The sequence below is a fragment of the Macrobrachium nipponense genome, chromosome 1, assembly GCF_015104395.2.
Source record: "Macrobrachium nipponense isolate FS-2020 chromosome 1, ASM1510439v2, whole genome shotgun sequence".
Lineage (NCBI taxonomy): Eukaryota > Metazoa > Arthropoda > Malacostraca > Decapoda > Palaemonidae > Macrobrachium > Macrobrachium nipponense.
The window spans coordinates 109,050,864-109,069,583 of NC_087200.1; the positions used below are offsets into that span (position 1 = coordinate 109,050,864).

Below are 18,720 nucleotides of genomic sequence, written 5' to 3' on the forward strand. Positions count from 1 at the left end.
TTACACTTCCTTCTGCAGCCTTTCTGTTGGTGGGGTTGGTGTTTGTATCCTCTAAATAATTGTATAGCCTTTCACTAATGATTGCTGTTTATAACTCCACATTATTGGTAGGCAGTGATAGGCATGTAGTTACTTGCTATATATCCCTTGTTCTTGTCTTTCTGTACAAAGGATTTTCTCCCTGTGGTCATCCATTAGGCGCATGGTGGTTTATGATACAATACTGGAGTTGTTCTGCTATTATTATTATTATTATTTTTATTTTTTTTTTTTTTTTTTGCTCTATCACAGTCCTCCAATTAGACTGGGTGGTATTTATAGTGTGGGGTTCCGGGTTGCACCCTGCCTCCTTAGGAGTCCATCACTTTTCTTACTATGTGTGCCGTTTCTAGGATCACACTCTTCTGCATGAGTCCTGGAGCTACTTCAGCCTCTAGTTTTTCTAGATTCCTTTTCAGGGATCTTGGGATAGTGCCTAGTGTTCCTATGATTATGGGTGCGATTTCCACTGGCTCCCATATCCTTCTTATTTCTATTTTCAGATCTTGATACTTATCCATTTTTTCCCTCTCTTTCTCTTCAACTCTGGTGTCCCATGGTATTGCGACATCAATGAGTGATACTTTCTTCTTGACTTTGTCAATCAACGTCACGTCTGGTCTGTTTGCACGTATCACCCTATCCGTTCTGATACCATAGTCCCAGAGGATCTTTGCGTGATCGTTTTCTATCACTCCCTCAGGTTGGTGCTCGTACCACTTATTACTGCAAGGTAGCTGATGTTTCTTGCACAGGCTCCAGTGGAGGGCTTTTGCCACTGAATCGTGCCTCTTTTTGTACTGGTTCTGTGCAAGTGCCGGGCATTCGCTTGCTATGTGGTTTATGGTTTCATTTTTCGTATTGCACTTCCTACATATGGGAGAGATGTTATTTCCCTCTATCGTTCTTTGAACATATCTGGTTCTTAGCGCCTGATCTTGTGCCGCTGTTATCATTCCTTCAGTTTCCTTCTTTAGCTCTCCCCTCTGTAGCCATTGCCATGTGTCATCGCTGGCTAGTTCTTTAGTCTGTCTCATGTATTGTCCGTGCATTGGTTTGTTGTGCCAGTCCTTTGTTCTGTCTGTCATTCTCCTGTCTCTGTATATTTCTGGGTCTTCGTCTACTTTTATTAGTCCTTCTTCCCATGCACTCTTTAGCCACTCGTCTTCACTGGTTTTCAGATATTGCCCCAGTGCTCTGTTCTTGATGTTGACACAGTCCTCTATACTTAGTAGTCCTATCCCTCCTTCCTTTCGTGTTATGTATAGTCTGTCCGTATTTACTGTTGGGTGCAGTGCTTTGTGTATTGTCATATGTTTCCTGGTTTTCTGATCTATGCTGCGGAGTTCTGCCTTGGTCCATTCCACTATTCCTGCGCTGTATCTGATTACTGGCACTGCCCATGTGTTTATGGCTTTTATCATATTTCCAGCGTTGAGTTTTGACTTGAGTATCGCCTTGAGTCTCTGCATATATTCTTTCCTGATCGTGTCCTTCATCTCTTGGTGTTTTATATCCCCTCCTTCCATTATTCCCAGGAATTTGTATCCAGTCTCATCTATGTGTTTGATGTTGCTCCCATCTGGTAGCTTTATCCCTTCAGTTCTCGTTACTTTGCCTTTTTGTATGTTGACTAAGGCGCATTTTTCTATTCCAAACTCCATCCTGATGTCCCCAGATACAATCCTTACAGTCTGGATTAGGGTATCTATTTCCTTGATGCTCTTACCATACAGCTTGATGTCGTCCATGAACATCAGATGGTTGATTCTGTTGCCTCTTTTCTTGAGTTGGTACCCGGCATCCATCTTCTGTAGTACTTTTGTCATGGGAATCATGGCTACTAGGAAGAGTAGTGGGGACAGTGAGTCGCCCTGGAAGATCCCTCTCCTGATATTAACCTCTGCTAGGCTTACTCCAGAGCTTGTAAGTATTGTATTCCAGTTGCGCATTGTATTTTTGAGGAAGCTGACGGTGTTTTCCTCTGCCCCATATATTTTCAGGCATTCTATTAGCCATGTGTGTGGCATCATGTCGAAGGCTTTCTTATAGTCTATCCATGCCATGCATAGGTTGGTTTTCCTTCTCCTACTGTTCTTCATTACCATTTTGTCTATCAGGAGCTGGTCTTTTGTGCCCCTACACTTCCTTCTGCAGCCTTTCTGTTGGTGGGGGATGGTGTTTGTCTCCTCTAGGTAGTTGTATAGCCTTTCACTGATGATACCTGTTAGTAACTTCCAACATTATTGGGTAGGCAGGTGGGATAGGCCTGTAGTTACTGGCTATATTTCCCTTACTCTTGTCTTTTTGTACTAAGGATGTTCTTCCTGTGGTCATCCATTTGGGTGCATGGTGATTTGAGATACAATGCTGGAGTTGTTCTGCTATTCATGGGTGTAGGGCCTTGAAGTTCTTGAGCCAGTATCCATGGACTTCATCGGGACCTGGGGCTTTCCAGTTTGGCATTTTCTTTAGTTGGTGTCTGACTGTGTCTGTCGTGATCTCTGTGAATCTTTGTTTTATTCTCCCTGTTTCTTCTTCCTTGACTTCCTGGGGCCATGTTGCATGTTTGTTGTGTGATACCGGATTGCTCCATATGTTTTCCCAGAGTCTCTTACTTGGTTCGGCTTCAGGAATTTCTGGGTGGTTGTCTTCCCCTCTTAGTTGACTGTATAGTCTTTTCTGGTTGGTTCCGAATATTTATTATTATTATTAGTAGTAGTAGTAGTATTACTATTATTATTATTATTATTATTATTATTATTATTATTATTATTATTATTATTATTATTATTATTATTATTATTATTACCTCTGATATAAAACAAAGAAACATGTGCATTAATGTGACAGCCTGAAGCTAGTTCACTGGCGAGAGCAATAGTTTCAGTTGCCTATGCTGTGAATCATCCAAGCATATTTACAGTTTGGATGAAAGTGGATGCCTCACAGTGCAGTCACATAGAAGACTTGTCGCCAAAAGAAGAGAAACAACTAGACTAATCACTCAGCAGACCACGGTGAACTAGCTGCATTGTACCGGCAGTGCGTCTGAGAACATTATGCCTCTCATGTTTGTCTTTCTTCATGTCTAATTGTCCAAGATTACATGCTGAACATGGTTACACTTGGATCCAAAGTAGCTGCAAATAATCTGGGGATTAGCAAAGATCTGGTTGAAGAAGAAGTTTCGGTCATATGAATCTGATTTAAAATTAGAGATATTCACCACAGTGGCATTTGCTTCTCGGTTCTTCCAGAAAGTGAAGCGCATTAGTAATGGTAGCTTCTCGCTGGATGTGAAGGCATTCATTCATTGAGAGAGGACATCATGCCTTCTTAAAAGGTCTAAAGACAGCCTAAAATTATGTCGTACCCTCGTAACATCAGTAGGTACTTACCTACTGTGGGTTTGGTTGTCCATAATTATGAGACCATACGTCTCCTTTTTAAGTAATGTGTTTTTTTCAATTATCAGATTACTGGCTGCGTCTTATCAGCTGATAATATTCCAATTTCCAAAGGGGCACCACGTGTGACCTGTCAGAGCCGTAGAAAGGTAATACAAAAGATCCCACTGGGATTCTCGCTGGTAAAATAAAAAAATAAAAAACAGAATCTCACAATCAACTAGTTCACTTAACCCAAGAATCTTACGATGATACCTAAGATGCCAGATAGGATCATGGATGATGAATTTACAGTGGAGTACGTATTATTCCTCCAAGGTTAGGAGGACCTGGGCCAATAGAGACGGCGAAACTCGCCCTTCTTACGGTCCTTTACAGCTCTCGTGTTGCTAGCATTATAGTTAATAGCTCTGAGTATTGTTTCCTATGATAAGGTTGCTGTCCTTTGCCTGGGGACCATCATTAGTAAATGAAGGAGAGGTCTGTCGCTCTGTCAAGAAATGATGCGATGATTATCAAAGCCTCAGAACCTCAAAAGAAGCAAACCTGTTTGACCAATCTACCCCGTCATGTGGAAACCAACTGAGAAGGATTTTATAAAATACATTTAATCGTTTTCTCGAAAGCTGTTGGTTTTTTATGTGACCGAATGACATGGGTAGGAGTGGTTAGTGTTAGATATAATCGTTACTAATGCTTTATTAGTTTTGATTTTAGTGGTAAAAATATGAAAATGTGATCCTGTTCCTCTCTCCCTTACAATCTTTGAGCTCTCTTTTGAACGTAGGGCACAGGTAGCATACAGATTACAAAACATTTAATGTAAAGTCATGTACGTAGCGTAAGAAATACGGCGAGAGCTCTGTGATACAGGAAATACTTATGGTAAGATCTTGTAGTATCCTACAGGAAATGGCTTACTGAGCTGTATAATGCAATCAAAAGGATATCTATCCCAAAACTTGTACGTAGTGAAGAGGTATTTTTCACCAATTCACATAATCATTAGGCCTACGCATTTCTATGACACATTTGCAGGCTTTAGTAGAAAAAATGTCTACTTTGGAAAGCGTGGTCAAATGGCCTACCTGTGAAAATTTGTATTGTGAAAAGTAACTTGGTATATTTTAATTTAATCGATGTATTCGAGCTCCTTTCCGTTTATTTGACTTGCGTGTACTTTCACAAACTGTCATTTATTTTATTAATTTCGAATTATGAGGTGGCCAAACAGCCTGTTTGCTATGTATTTAAATGGTCCATCATCTTGTACGGTATCACCAGAAACCAAGGTGACCGGGATTTTAACAAATAGATTGAAAAGAAAAGAAATCTAGCAAATGACCAAATATTTGTTTTGTTAGGGTTTAATTGCAAGGTTACAGGTATCGACCGTTAATGAGGTATTGGCTATATTGTTAATCGTTGTCGTGTCGTTTCAGGTCATACAGCTCTCATACTTACTGAAAGTATAGTAGTTAGTAGGATAGTATCAGCCCGTCGGGAAACTGTGACATTGTGTAAGATAAGGAGCTGGCTCTTCAAATGTCAGCTGATTGTTCATACCTATACTACCTAATAGCCTAATCGTCGTCGGCAGCACTGTACGTGCAGTTATATAGCAGTTGATTGACAATAACGGAGTTCAAAGGTAATTCACTGTCATTATCGTTCAGAGGTGATAGCCTTTTAAACAATGTAGGGTGTGTAGCCAATGGCTAAGCTTGGAGTAGGCTGGGTAGGTGTAGACCTTTAGGATGCAATACCTAGCCTTCTGCTACCCATGTACCTAGTAGTAGCCAAACAAATAAGACGCGATAAACCTTTGACATGAAATTCTTGCCAGGAACATGAAGCTCTAATATTAGGCTATGATAAATTTAGGTAAAGATGTTCTGAAACCGACTGTAGCCCAGTATCTTGCTAAATAGGCTAGAGTAGCCTAGCCTTTTATGCATCAGTTTATGAGCCAGTAGGCCTATGCTAGAACCCGCTTGTTGGTGATGGTTTTTTATGTGGTTTTGACGGAGGTGGTGGGTTAATTTTCGCCAGAAATAGGTGGTCAACTCATCACAGACTTCCCACAATTTTTAACAATATGGGGACCACATTGGTTAACTTTGAGGGTGTTGAAGTGGGGAGGAACTGCCTACCTAGGGTAATTCTACAGGAAAGGCGCGCCTGGGCTTTTAAATAAAGTAGGTAGTTACCTAGAGTTAAGGAGAATAGTGTTTAGAATTCTTAGATACTATACTAGTCATTAATTCTTAGATACTATATAGTCATTAAGTGAGGAAACGCTTATTATAGTAGGTAGTCCCAAAAACCGTCACTTTAAAATGTAAAAACTTGCTGAAAAACCTAAGTTGCAGAAGCTCCATCACTCGCAGAGTCGACTACAGACTGACGTCTGCATCTGTGGGCGCATGCAAGGACTAGGCTAAATAAAATAACTAAAACAAGTGACGAAAGCAATATGTACAGGCTAAACCCTTTTTACTTCTGTCTTTCTCTACGATCCATTCTTACACAATGAATATGAAAAATGTTCTCGCACGGCTATTTTGTTCTTCGTCCTCGTGGCAGTAGCTTTTACAAGTGTTCCTGTGGAAAACTTCCTGAAAACCTATGACCTTTTCGATGTGAAAGCCGTGTCATAATGTATGTTGATTTTTGTTTTTTGTATAGTTTATAAGTAGTTCGACCTCGACCCAACCACTGTGACACTTTAAAAAAGCGTGACATCGCCGCACAAACGGAACAGCCAAGGCCCTGTAACCCCTGTGGTGAGCGCGCACAGCGCACAAATTCCCGCTTGCAACGTGCTTGCCAAGAATGTTTCAAAGTGCAGATAAGGCGCGAAGCGCCATTCCGCCACGCAAAAACTGAAATCAGGAATGTCCAGAAACTGACTGCTAAATTTTTTTATTAGTTTTTGTCTCCCCCACCCTTAACCCCCAATTCCCACCTGTGGTCCCCCAAGATTGTTGGTGGTTGTAAGGGATTTCCCTCACTTATTTAATGATACTGAAGCATAAAGTGTTATTTTAGCATTTTAAGCTGTTTAACACACAGAAACGGATGCGTCCCTTTCCTACAGAATTACCCTACTTAGTAAGTGAATGAGTGGCCCGGCTGGAAGGCATCTCGATAAATACAGTAATCCATCCAAACTTAATGTAATCTTCATTAATACTATATTCTAACTTAGCATCATATAATGAAATACTTGGATTGGTAAAACTGAAGACTACCTAGTTACTTAACTCTGCCGACCAGAATACTTACCCTGTTTATTTATTTATTTATTTATTTATTTATTTATTTATTTATTTATTTTTTATGTTATGATATTAACCATCTTATGTTTTTACATTCATCCCCCTGGTGCTGGTACTAAACAGGGCACCCTGTTTACACAAAAACTGATAGTAAAGTTGTTCCCAAACCAGAGGGGCAAGGTAGTAGTCTTCAGTTTTACCTAGGGATGCTTCATAACCTAACCTATTGTAATCTGGATAGCCTTGACACTCAGCTAACCTGACCCTGGACACATTTTCATAAATTATATATAAAGAAACATTTATTTGTTTATGTTCAGCAGTTATTTTTTTCTCGTTCCTCCCTCTACAACTCGCTCTGTATGTAAGACTTTTGGGTTCTTGCCATGGTCTTCCATCAGTGTTAAATTTGTCCAAATAACATCTATATCAGAAACATTATTTCATATTAAGAATCCCATATTCCTGGTAGTGATCTTTGTTTGTTCTACGCTATATGCAAACCATCAGTCCTCTACATTAGGAATTAGGTATCTTAGGTGAAACTGGAAAACACCCGCTAAACTCTTGAACAAGGTGTTTAGGCAGTAACTACTGTCAAGTAGGCAGGAATACCAGCCCACCTGGATGTAAACATAACAATTTGCTTTCGCCCGTAATGTGAAGCAGACGTGTTTTCTTGAGTTCTTTGCTTGACTGTCGTTGAACTCACTTTTCCTGGTGTGATCTTTTCTTTTCCTACTTTTTGTATTTACTGAATGTATAGTGTGTTTGATTATTATCAATTTACAGACCCATTATTTGTGATAGTATTATATAGGCTGCCTTCCCCCAGTATGTGTATCTTGGGGCCGGCTGCCAAGGGTGTAACATTCACCTCCGTGTCACATCTTCATGCCCTCTCCTTGTAAGGGAGTGACAGAATATCTTTTATGATTATTTTTGGGTGTTGCTCTTGCCGCATGCACTGTGGGCGAGTTTACTGGGAGGAAACTTCAGAGGAAGGTTGGCGAGCATCATTTGAAACTTTTTTTTCGCCAACGCCAGCGCTCTCGGTAGCCACCCCTTCGTCCTCATTTCTCTCTCTCGGTAGTCTTTCCTTATGGCGTTGTCTCCTTCCCCTCTTTGCTCACTTGTCAGGCGAAGAGGAGGGGTTTGGGGGCGGGGCTGGTGTTGGGAGGTCTGGCAACCTCTTCACAAGACCTCTCCCACTTCATAGGGCAATTACCCTTGGAGCAAGATAGTCCTTCTCAATTAATCATATTTGCTTTTTTCATTAGGTTGACCGAGCATCATAGGCACAGCAGTAGATGACTGGATTGTCATTATTGTTAGGATTTTCAACTATGGCACTTCTGTATTCTGTAGCACTGCCTTGTTGTACCTGTAATCCATCTACTCCTGCTGTGCCCCTGTCTTTATTGCCCCTGTTTGTTCCGACACGGGATGCAAACCTTTCGGTCCTTTTACAATAGGAAGGTAACTAGTGGCAGCTGGATGTCATAACCGTGCGACTGGGAGGCGAAGAACCACTTTTGCTTTCGGCCTGCTGGTGTGTAGACGTGCTCTTCATCGCTCTCTGCCCGCTTCATCATCGTGTGCTTTCTGGATATTTGTATTATCTCTTACTGTTTGTGTATGTGGAAAAGTGAACGGTAAGTACTCTTTTCATTTTTTCATATACACTTATTGTTTTTGACAAGTGAATAATGGACCAAGGATCGAAGAAATCTTCGTGTCCTTCCATTACCCGGCGACTGTGCCCTGGGGTGGAGGGACGTAAATGTGGGAAATTTAGAAGTTTTCCCGAGATCGATCCCCATGTCCTTTGTGCTTGGTGTCGAGGGCGGGATTGCTCTCGCACCGAGCCTTATGTTGTATGTTTTTGTACATGAACTTTCCTGTCAGATATATACTTAGCTATACGTCTCTGACGTCATGACAGAATTCAAAACTCGCGGCACACGCGACAGGTAGGTCAGGTGATCTACCTTACCCGCCGCTGGGTGGCGGGAACCAATCTCACTTTCCAGTCAGATTTTCTCTGTCGCCGGTTTCGACTACACCTGTGGTCGTTACCTCCTGATAGTTTAATTCGTTTCTCGTTGCCTTGGATATCTTTGGACTGACTTTCGGTGAAGTACCTGATCTTGTTGGCTTGGCATACGTGCTTGTGGATTGTTTTTGGATATTGGTTTGGATTTTTTTTTTATTTCAAGATGTCTGATGTAGAGGTTAAGAAATCTGCTATGTTTAGGGTGTGTTCTTTGGATGAATGCAAGGTGAGGCTACCGAAAGCAACGGTAGATCCTTACACAGTATGCTTGAAGTGTAGGGGTAATGAATGTTCGTTTATTAACCCTTGTAATGAATGTGAGAAGTTGGATGAGGGTGAATGGAAGTCTCTTTCTTCCTACTTAAGGAAGTTGGAGAAAGACAGGGTGAGGAAAGCTTCGTCTAGAAGTTCTAGTAAGTCTCGTATTAGCGAGGTAGAAGTAGATAATCCTGTCGTAGCACTAGATCCTTCTCCCGTTTCAGCTCCTGCTCCCTGCATCGAACCCAAAGATACGCCTTCGGAAGTGGCAACCATGAGAGCCACGATCCTAAGCATGGAGAAGAAAATTCGTTCGTTGCAAGGTAAGAGTGATAGTGCAAGTGATTTGTGCAGTGCCCCCAGTGCAGTGGAGGGTGCGTCTGATCGGCTCCTTAATGCTTCCAGGCCTAGACCTCTTCCAGACTCCCAGTCCCAGTGGAGGAGGAAAGTCAACAGCCGCAGGAAGGTTAGGGAGAACCCCCACCGGTCAGGCGTCCCCTCGGTAGATCCTGATGTTCGTTCCCAGGCTGCCTTAATTCGCGCCAAGAAGGAGGTTTTACGGCAATGCTTCTCTTCGTCTTCGTCGCCTTCTCCTAGAAGAGGATGGAGCGCCTCGGATTCCTCTCGACCGTTGAAGAGAGCCTGGAAGGCTCCTTGCACCCTTCCTTCCAGCCTGGAGTGTTTTCCGGAGGAGCCTGAAGTGGACATCAAGAAACCCAGGAGGGATCAGGAGTACTCGCCTCAGAGTAGGCTTCGAACCTCGTCCCCTGTGGAGGAGTTTGCAAGATCTCCGGCTCGGATTCTTGCTGGGCTGCAAGCTCAGATTTCGGCTCTTGCGGGCTCATTGGCTGGAGGCACTCGTCGTAAGAAGGACGTCTCTCTCCCCGTCAAGAAGTCTGGGCTACCTTCTCCTGCGTTGCCTTCTCAGTCGGAGTCTGCTCTCTCTCCTGTACCAGCGGATAGAATGAGGCGCTCTTCCCTTGGCAGACGCCAGTCGTCTTCCAGGCGCCAATCGCCCAGGAAGCTATCTCCTGGCGACTTCATTTCTCCCGTGGAACGGGATCAAGCTCCTAGTAGGCGCTCTTCTAAGGATAAGCACACAGCTTCTACTTCTCGCTCCTTTCCAAAGAACCTCCAATCTCCGGATAAGAGAGCCTCCCCCTGCATGGACACTTCTAGAGACAGGATCTCTCCTTATGTCAGACGACTAGAGCCTGGTAGGCGCTACTCCCCAAGTAGCCGCTCTCCTGCTGCCAAGCGCTGTGTTGAAGATAGGCACTACTCTCCTGATAGGCGCTATTCGCCTGTTAGCTGCTCTGTTCAGGTCAGGCGTAAAGAGCCTGAAAGAAGCTTCTCTGCTGGTAGACAAGCTTTTACAGAGACCCACGGTTCTCGACATAGGTATTTGGATCATGGTAGACGCCGTTCTCCTAGTAGGCGCTCTTCTTCAGGGATTCGCTCTCCTGTTGGTAGGCGCCAAGAGCCTAGCAGGCGCTCCTCTCATTTTAGGCGCAGTTCGCCAGGCAGCCGCTCTCCTCTTGACAGGCGCATGGAGTCTGATAGGCGCCTTGAGCATAGTAGGCTCTCCTCTCCTAGCAGGTGCTCCCCTTTGGACTCCCGTGTATCTCGGGACAGACTACAAGAGCACAGAGGACTCCCTCATCGGAGTAGGAAGGACGCCTTCGATAGGAGCTCTCCCGAAGCTTTGGCTTCTCCTGATAGGCGCCAGACGGCTGCCAGACACTCCTCACAGGATAGGCGCACTTCTTTAGAGAAGTCCGCCTGCTTTCGTAAAGAAGCCGAAGGTTCTTCGGTAGATGAAATAGAACCTTCAGAAGAGGACTTGGTAAAGGATTCTTCGGTCTCGTCTTACAAGATCCTGACAGACCTCCTTCTTCAGGAGTTTGGAGACGCGCTTACTCCGGTCGCTCCACCTTCTTCTCTCTCTTTATTCTCGACATCTAAGAAGACGAAGGTTTCCTCCTGTGTGAGAATGAAACCAACCATCTCAATGAAGAAGGCTTTGAGAGGTTTTGGTGATTGGCTTCTTTCTAAGGAGGAGAAAGGGAAGACTGTTTTTTTCTTTCCCTCCTTCTAAGCTTACGGGGAAACTTGGTTTCTGGTATGAGTCTGGAGAACCCCTAGACCTGGGTCTTCCCTCATCTGCAGACGCGGACTTCTCCTCACTGGTGGATTCCTCCCGACGCTCGGCCCTCTTGTCGGCTAAGACTACCTGGGCGATGAACGAGCTCGACCACCTGTTGAAGGGAATGTTCAGAGTCTTGGAAGTCTTCAACTTCCTTGACTGGTCGTTGGGGGTCTTAGCTAAAAGGACTCAGAACCCGGATTCCCTTTCGCCCGAAGATCTCAACAGTGTACTTACGTGCATGGACAAGGCAGTGAGAGATGGATCTAGCGAAGTAGCCTCCCTGTTTGGAGCAGGGGTTTATTAAGAAAAGATCGGTCTCTGCTCTTTTCTGACCCAAGTCAGTCTCTCATGCTCAGAGAGCCTCGCTACTTTATTCGCAACTTTCGCCTCTTCTCTTTCCAAAGAAGATAATACAGGACATCTCTGGAGCTATCTCCGCGAAGGCTACTCAAGATATGCTCGCTCAGTCTGCCTGGAAACCTAGAACATCCTTCCAGACTAAGACTAAGAAGGAGACTCCAGCTAGACAGGAGCCCTTTCGAGGGGGCCCTCCTTCTAGAGCCTCTACCTCAAGAGGTAATAGATCCTTCAAGAGAGGAAGATCCTTCTCTCGCTCTACAGAGCAAAAAAGTAGGAAGAAGTCCTCCAGACAACAGTAGGTGCCAGGCTACTAAGATTCGCAGAAGTCTGGGCACAGAGAGGAGCGGACAAACTGGTCCTCTCGATTATCCGGAAAGGATATCTATGATTCCCTTCTCAGCAAGACCACCTTTGACGACGACTCCGAGGGAGTTGGTGGCCAAGTACAGGGATCCCATCATGAGCCAAGCTCTTACTCTGGCAGTAGAACAAATTCTAGAAAAAGAGGCGATAGAGCTAGTGAGCGACCCATGCTCAGCGGGCTTTTACAACCGCCTTTTCCTAGTTCCAAAAGCCTCAGGAGGATGGAGACCGGTTCTGGATGTAAGCGCCCTGAATTTCTTTGTAGAAAAGAGGAAGTTCGCCATGGAGACGACATCCTCAGTGTTGGCGGCTCTTCGTCCAGGGGATTGGATGGTGTCCCTAGATCTTCAGGACGCTTACTTCCATGTGCCGATCCATCCTTCTTCAAGGAAATACCTCAGGTTCATGATGGGAGGAAGGATATTCCAATTCAGGGCCTTGTGTTTCGGCCTTTCAACAGCCCCGCAGGTTTTCACAGGACTAATGAAAAATGTAGCAAGATGGCTACATTTGGAGGGAGGTGAGGGTGTCCCTTTACTTGGACGACTGGCTTATCAGAGCCCAAGTCACAGAAAAGATGTTTGGAGGACCTACAAAAGACCCTTTTCATGGCGAGTTCTCTGGGACTTTTGGTGAACTTTCAAAAGTCTCTGTTAATCCCCAGTCAAGATCGTATCTATCTGGGGATTCGGATGGTTTCTCTGGATTTTCGGGCTTTTCCATCTCCAGAAAGGATGCCCGATGTTCAGAGAAAGTCACAGCCTTTCTAGAGAAAGACGTATGCACAGCGAGGGAGTGGATGAGTTTGCTGGGGACACTCCTCGTTGGAGCAATTCCTTTCTCTAGGAAGGTTGCACCTCAGACCTCTCCAGTTCTTTCTACATCGGAACTGGCGTTGTCTTTCTCAAAACCTAGAGTTCTCCTTCAAGATTTCAAGAGAAATCAAGAAGGACCTCTCTTGGTGGGCGAACCCTCTCAGGTTTGCAGAAGGGATGTCCCTTCATTCCGAACCCCAACCAAGTGTTGTTTTCCGACGCGTGGAAACAGGTTGGGGAGCGACGCTCGGCTCAAGAGAAGTGTCAGGCACCTGGAAGGAGGAACAGGTGACCTGGCACATCAACAAGAAAGAGCTGATGGCTGTTTTGGCTAGCTTTGAAAGCATTCGAGCCCTACGTCCTAGCTTCGACAGTTCAGATAAACTCGGACAACACCACGGCCCTGGCATACATCAGGAAGGGGGAACTCACTCCTTCTCCCTGTACGAGACAGCAAAAGACCTTCGCTGTGGCAGAGGAAAGGAAGATTTGTCTCCTTACCAGGTTCGTACAGGGAGAAAAGAACGTCAGAGCAGACCTCCTGAGCAGGAAAGATCAAGTCCTGCCGGCGGAGTGGACTCTTCACGAGGATGTTGCCAGGTGACCTGTGGAGACTATGGGGCAGGCCTCACATAGACCTCTTCGCCACAGCCAAGAATGCGAGGATAGACAACTACTGCTCTCCTATATCAGACCCGAGGGCAGTGTCAATAGATGCCTTTCTCCTAGATTGGAAGGGCCTAGACACGTATGCTTTTCCTCCCTTCAAGATACTGGGAGAAACTCTCAAGAAGTTTGCAGAATCGGAGGCAGCAAGGATGACGTTGATAGCCCCTTTCTGGCCCGCACAAGTCTGGTTCACAGAGGTACTGGAATGGTTAGTAGACATTCCGAGATCCCTGCCACAGAGGATCGATCTGCTCAGACAACCCCACTTCGACAGGTATCACAGAAACCTCCCGCTCTCGGTCTGACTGGCTTCAGACTGTCAAAAGTTTGGTCAGAGCGAGAGGGTTTCTGCAAGAGCTGCAACGGCTATCCGCAGCAGCAAGAAGGCCCCTCTACCTTAGTAGTCTACCAAGTCTGAAGTGGGACGTCTTTCGGCGGTGGTGTAGGAACCATCACCTTTCCTCTTCCAGTACCTCTGTAACCCAAATAGCAGACTTCTTACTTTTCCTTAGGGAAAAAGGTGGACTTGGCGGTATCAACCATTAAAGGATCGTAGCATGCTGGCTGCAGTGTTTAGGCACAGAGCACCTAAACATTTAAGAAAACAAAGACCTTCATGATCTAATAAGATCCTTTGAAACATCCAAAAAGGTTTCTTCAGAGATTCCGAGTTGGAATCTGGATGTAGTGCTGCGTTTCCTTAGGTCCCCTAAGTTCGAACCGCCTCAGTCTGCCTCTTTTAGAGACCTCACGAGAAAGACACTTTTTCTCATGGCATTGGCTTCCGCGCTAAAAGGATTAGTGAGCTCCCATGCAATAGAAGGGAGAGTGGGGTTCAAAGGAGATGCAGCGATCTGTGCCTTCCTGCTTTCGTTCTTGGCCAAGAACGAGAACCCCTCAAATCCTTGGCCTAGGAGAGTTTTGAAATCTAAGGTTTATCTGCCTTAGTAGGCGAGGAAGCAGAGAGGTCGCTTTGCCCAGTACGAAGTCTAAAGTTTTATCCTTCAGAGGAAGAAGAAACTTAAGGGCAATGATGTCAACCTTTGGTGCTCTGTAAGAGATCCAAGGAGGCCTTTATCTAAGAATGCGCTTTCTTTCTTCATCAGAAGCCTGGTGAAAGAAGCACATGTGACATGTGATGAAAGTCAATTCAAGCTTCTGAAGGTCAAAGCTCATGAGGTAAGAGCTATTGCCACTTCATTAACTTTCAATAAAAACATGTCCCTGAGTAATATTATGAAAGCAACTTTCTGGCGTTGCAACTCGTCTTCGCGAACCACTATCTGAGAGACGTCAAAAATCACGTATGGAAGAAAAGTGCTTTGCGTTAGGCCCATACGTATCGGCGGATTCGGTGCTGGGGCAGGGAGCCGAGACATATCCTTTGTAGTGTATTTTTTCCCCCTTGTTTAGTTTGTAAGTTTTTTGGTTGTTTGAAAGAGCATGCGGGTAGGCATCTCTTTCATGTCGTATGTCTAACATGATTAGATTGGTTAGGTGATCAGTTTATGTTTGAGTCCTTGCAATGATAGTGGTTTAGGTTCTGTCATATAAGAGGGTGAATCCCCTTTGACAAGATCCTGCTCGGATTCTATCAAGTAAGCAGATACAAAATCCCTTTGATAGACCCAAAGAGTCTGTCAGCTGTAGGTCACGCCCTCGCTGAAGCTCTTCAGGCAACGCAGACTAATAGACAGTAACTATGCAAGTCTTCCTGCCTAAACAGGTAAGAACCAAGGTTGTATTTTACATCCTACAACAGGTGTTGTTTCCCCCCATTTTTCCATGTTAATATTGCTGTCTCTTTCCCTCCACCAAGGGTGTCAATCAGCTAAGTATATATCTGACAGGAAAGTTCATGTATAAAAATGTTATTGTTAGTATACAATAAGGTTTGTTCATGAAACTTACCTGTCAGATATATATATAGCTGTATTTTTCCGAATCCGACAGAAATTTAAACACTTACGACACACGCAGTGGGAGTCAGGTGGTTAGTACCCATTCCCGCCGCTGGGAGGCGGGTATCAGGAATCATTCCCATTTTCTATCATAATTTTTCTGTCGCCGGTGCTGAAAACACCTGTTTGCAGCACCTCCGTCCAGATTTTGGAAACTTACTAGCTACTTGAGTATCCCTTTTGGTTTTTCTTTGGTATCTGAATTGGATCGGTGGCTTGGCACACGTTGACTTTGGATTGATTTGAATTTGGTATTGATTTTTCTTTGATCAAGATGTCAGGGTCTAGTTCTGCTAGCGCTAGATTTTGTTCTATGTCCGAATGTAGAGGTAGGCTACTGAAAGCTTCAGTAGACCCACATCTGTTTGTAAAGTTTGCAGGGGGAATGAATGTACGTTTGAAAGTCGTTGTAAGGAGTGTGAAAGATTAACAGAGTCGGAATGGAAGGCGTATGAAACCTATCTTAAGAAACTTGAGCGAGATAGGTTAAGGAGGTCTTCCTCCAGGAATGTTTCAGGTAGGCAAGATTTTAATGATTCTGCCTGCTAACCTCCTTCTGTAGATTATGCTCCTACCCCTGTAGTGTTGCCTCCGGCCCCTGAAAACAGTGTCGGTAGAAGGTAATACTTTATCGCTAATTCTTGAAAGCGATATTCGTAACTTAGAATCAAAAGTGTTAGCTCTGGAGAGCAAAAGTGAAGAGAAGTGCAGTGAAAGTGCCCCTTGTGTAGTGGAGGGTGCGTCAGATCGGCTTCATTCCGCCTCTAGACCTAGACCTCTGCTTGACTCCCAGATTACGGGGAGAGAGCATGTCGAAAGTCGAAGGAGGGTTACGAGGAACCCCCACCGATCTGGCGTGAGTCTGAGTCTGACTGCGTTCAGACTATCAAGAAGTTGGCCAGAGCGAGGGGTTTTTCAAGACCTGTGGCAACGGCGATTGCCACCGCAAGGAGGCCCTCCTCAATCGCAGTTTACCAATCAAAGTGGGCTGTCTTTAGAAGTTGGTGCAGAAAGGAAGGGCATTTCCTCCACCTCAACCTCTGTGAGCCAGATAGCAGATTTCCTTCTTCACCTTAGGAAAGAAGCGAAACTAGCCCGTTTTCCCACGATTAAAGGCTACAGAGCGTGCTTTCTGTGGTCTTCAGGCATAGAGGACTCGACTTAGCGAATGATAAGAGACATTCATGATCTCATTAGATCATTTGAGACTGTGAAGTTCTCAAACCGAAAGTACCATCGTGGAACTTAGACGTGGTACTTAAGTTTCTCATGTCGAGTCAATTTGAACCGCTCCATTTAGCCTCGCTTAGGAATCTTACTAAGAAGACCATTTTCCTAACCGCTCTGGCGACAGCGAAGAGGGTTAGCGAAATTCAAGTCATAAGCAAAGCATATTGGGTTCAAGGATCATAGTGCAGTTTGTTTTTTTCCTTAAGTCCTACGTTCTTAGCAAAGAACGAGAACCCTTCCAACCCTTGGCCGAGGACGTTCGAGATCAAAGGGTTGTCGGAGCTAGTGGGACCTGAAGCTGAGAGAGTCCTGTGTCCTGTCAGGGCTCTCAAGTTTTTATTTGCAGAGAACCAGAGCATGCAGAGGTTCTTCGGAGAACTTGTGGTGGTCTGTGAAAAAACCAGATCTTCCGATGTCGAAGAATGCACTGGCGTTCTTCTTAAGAAAGTACAGGTTAAGGAAGCCAAGCCATGAAAAGTGTAGTGAAAGTGACATGGAGCTTCTGAAAGTGAAAGCCCATGAGTTGAGGGCTATTGCTACTTTGGTGGCTTTTCACAAAATATGCAATCAAAGATATTTTGGGCGCCACTTATTGGCGAAGCAATTCGGTGTTCGCTTTCACACTACCTGCGGGAGGTTGAAAGCAACATACGAAAATTGTTACTCGCTCGGACCATACTCGCTGCAGACACTGTTTTTGGGGCAGGATGGTAGCGCTCATCCTATCCTTTAATGGTTTAGGGGAGTTTTTAACTTGTGTTTATGGTTGTGGGTTGACCGCCTGCGGCGGATCTCCCTTCCATTAGCTTAGTCTATGTGGGATACTTTTGGTAGCTACGCCAGGTGGTTTGGTTTTACTTCGTTGCCCTCATTTGTATGGTCAATGGTCTAGTCACGTCGCGGTCTCGCCCCTGTTGACAGATCATCTGGAGTGCACCAGCTTTATAGGTCTCTACCTTGCTGGCAAATCTAGTAGCACAAGCAGACTTATGTGGCAGTAACCACGAAGTCAGCTATGCTAACAGGTAAGGAATCAAGATATCAATTATCTGCATATATATGTTTCCTAAAATTCTTCTATTCTGTCTACTCCCACCACCAAAGGTGGGATTCAGCTATATATATATCTGACAGGTAAGTTTCATGAACAAAAATGATATTGTAATGATACAATTAAGTTTGTTCATACTTACCTGGGCGATATATAATAATCCAAGTACCCACCCACCTCCCCTCAGGAGACAGTGGAAATAAAAATTATGAATAGAAATGGAATGATTCCTGATACCCGCCTCCCAGCGGCGGGAATGGGTACTAACCACCTGACTCCCACTGCGTGTGTCGTAAGTGTTTAAATTTCTGTCGGATTCGGAAAAATACCAGCTAGATATATATCTGCCAGGTAAGTATGAACAAACTTAATTGTATCATTACAATATCCTTTTTATTTTTTTACATACTTACCTGGCAGATATATACGATTGATGGTCCCGCCCAGCCTCCCCCTCAGAGACCAGGTGGAAGAGAAAATCTGGCTGGAAAGGGAGATTGGTTCATACAACCCGTGCCACCCAGCCGGCTGGTAAGGTAGATCACCTGACCTACCTGTCGTGTGTGCCGCGAGTTTGATTCTGTCGTGACGTCAGAGACAGATATCTAAGTGATATCTCTTCCAGGGAAGTATGTACAAAACCTTATTGTATACTAACAATAACATGTTAAGTGGTCGGAGGTGCAGTGGGGCTTGTATGAGGGCAGGAAGAAGCGAAGGCCTGCCAAGGAGTCGTCGGAAAGCTCTCCCGCGACTACCTTGGTAACAGACACTTCGTCTTCTTTCTTGCCCCTCGCTCAGCTCCCGCATATGGCACCTTCCCCTTCGGGGGGGGGTATCCAGGTCCTTCTCTTCGCCCGATCCGTCGAGCGTAGAGGAGGGCGCTCAGTACCCCGACGTACATCTGCCGTGAGGGATGACCTTGGTCAGGTGTGGGCATCTTTGGGACGGCAGGGCGTGCCGAGTGTCCAGGGGCTGCTTCATCATCTGGCGGGGTCTGGTGCGGTCACCCATGGAACGGTGACCACGACAACTACCACCCTGTCTACTCCAGGCTACGCCGCCCCTCCTCACTTGG

At 45.0% G+C, this 18,720-nt stretch overlaps 1 protein-coding gene across 1 annotated transcript in view; it reads left to right on the forward strand.

Moving 5' to 3' along the window:
- Positions 1-4,901: 4,901 nt before the first annotated feature.
- The window catches only part of LOC135219549 (protein LZIC-like), a gene marked incomplete in the record, with an annotated part of 200,618 nt that continues 186,799 nt past the window's right edge, over positions 4,902-18,720 (forward strand). The window contains 1 exon segment of the mRNA XM_064256403.1: positions 4,902-5,100.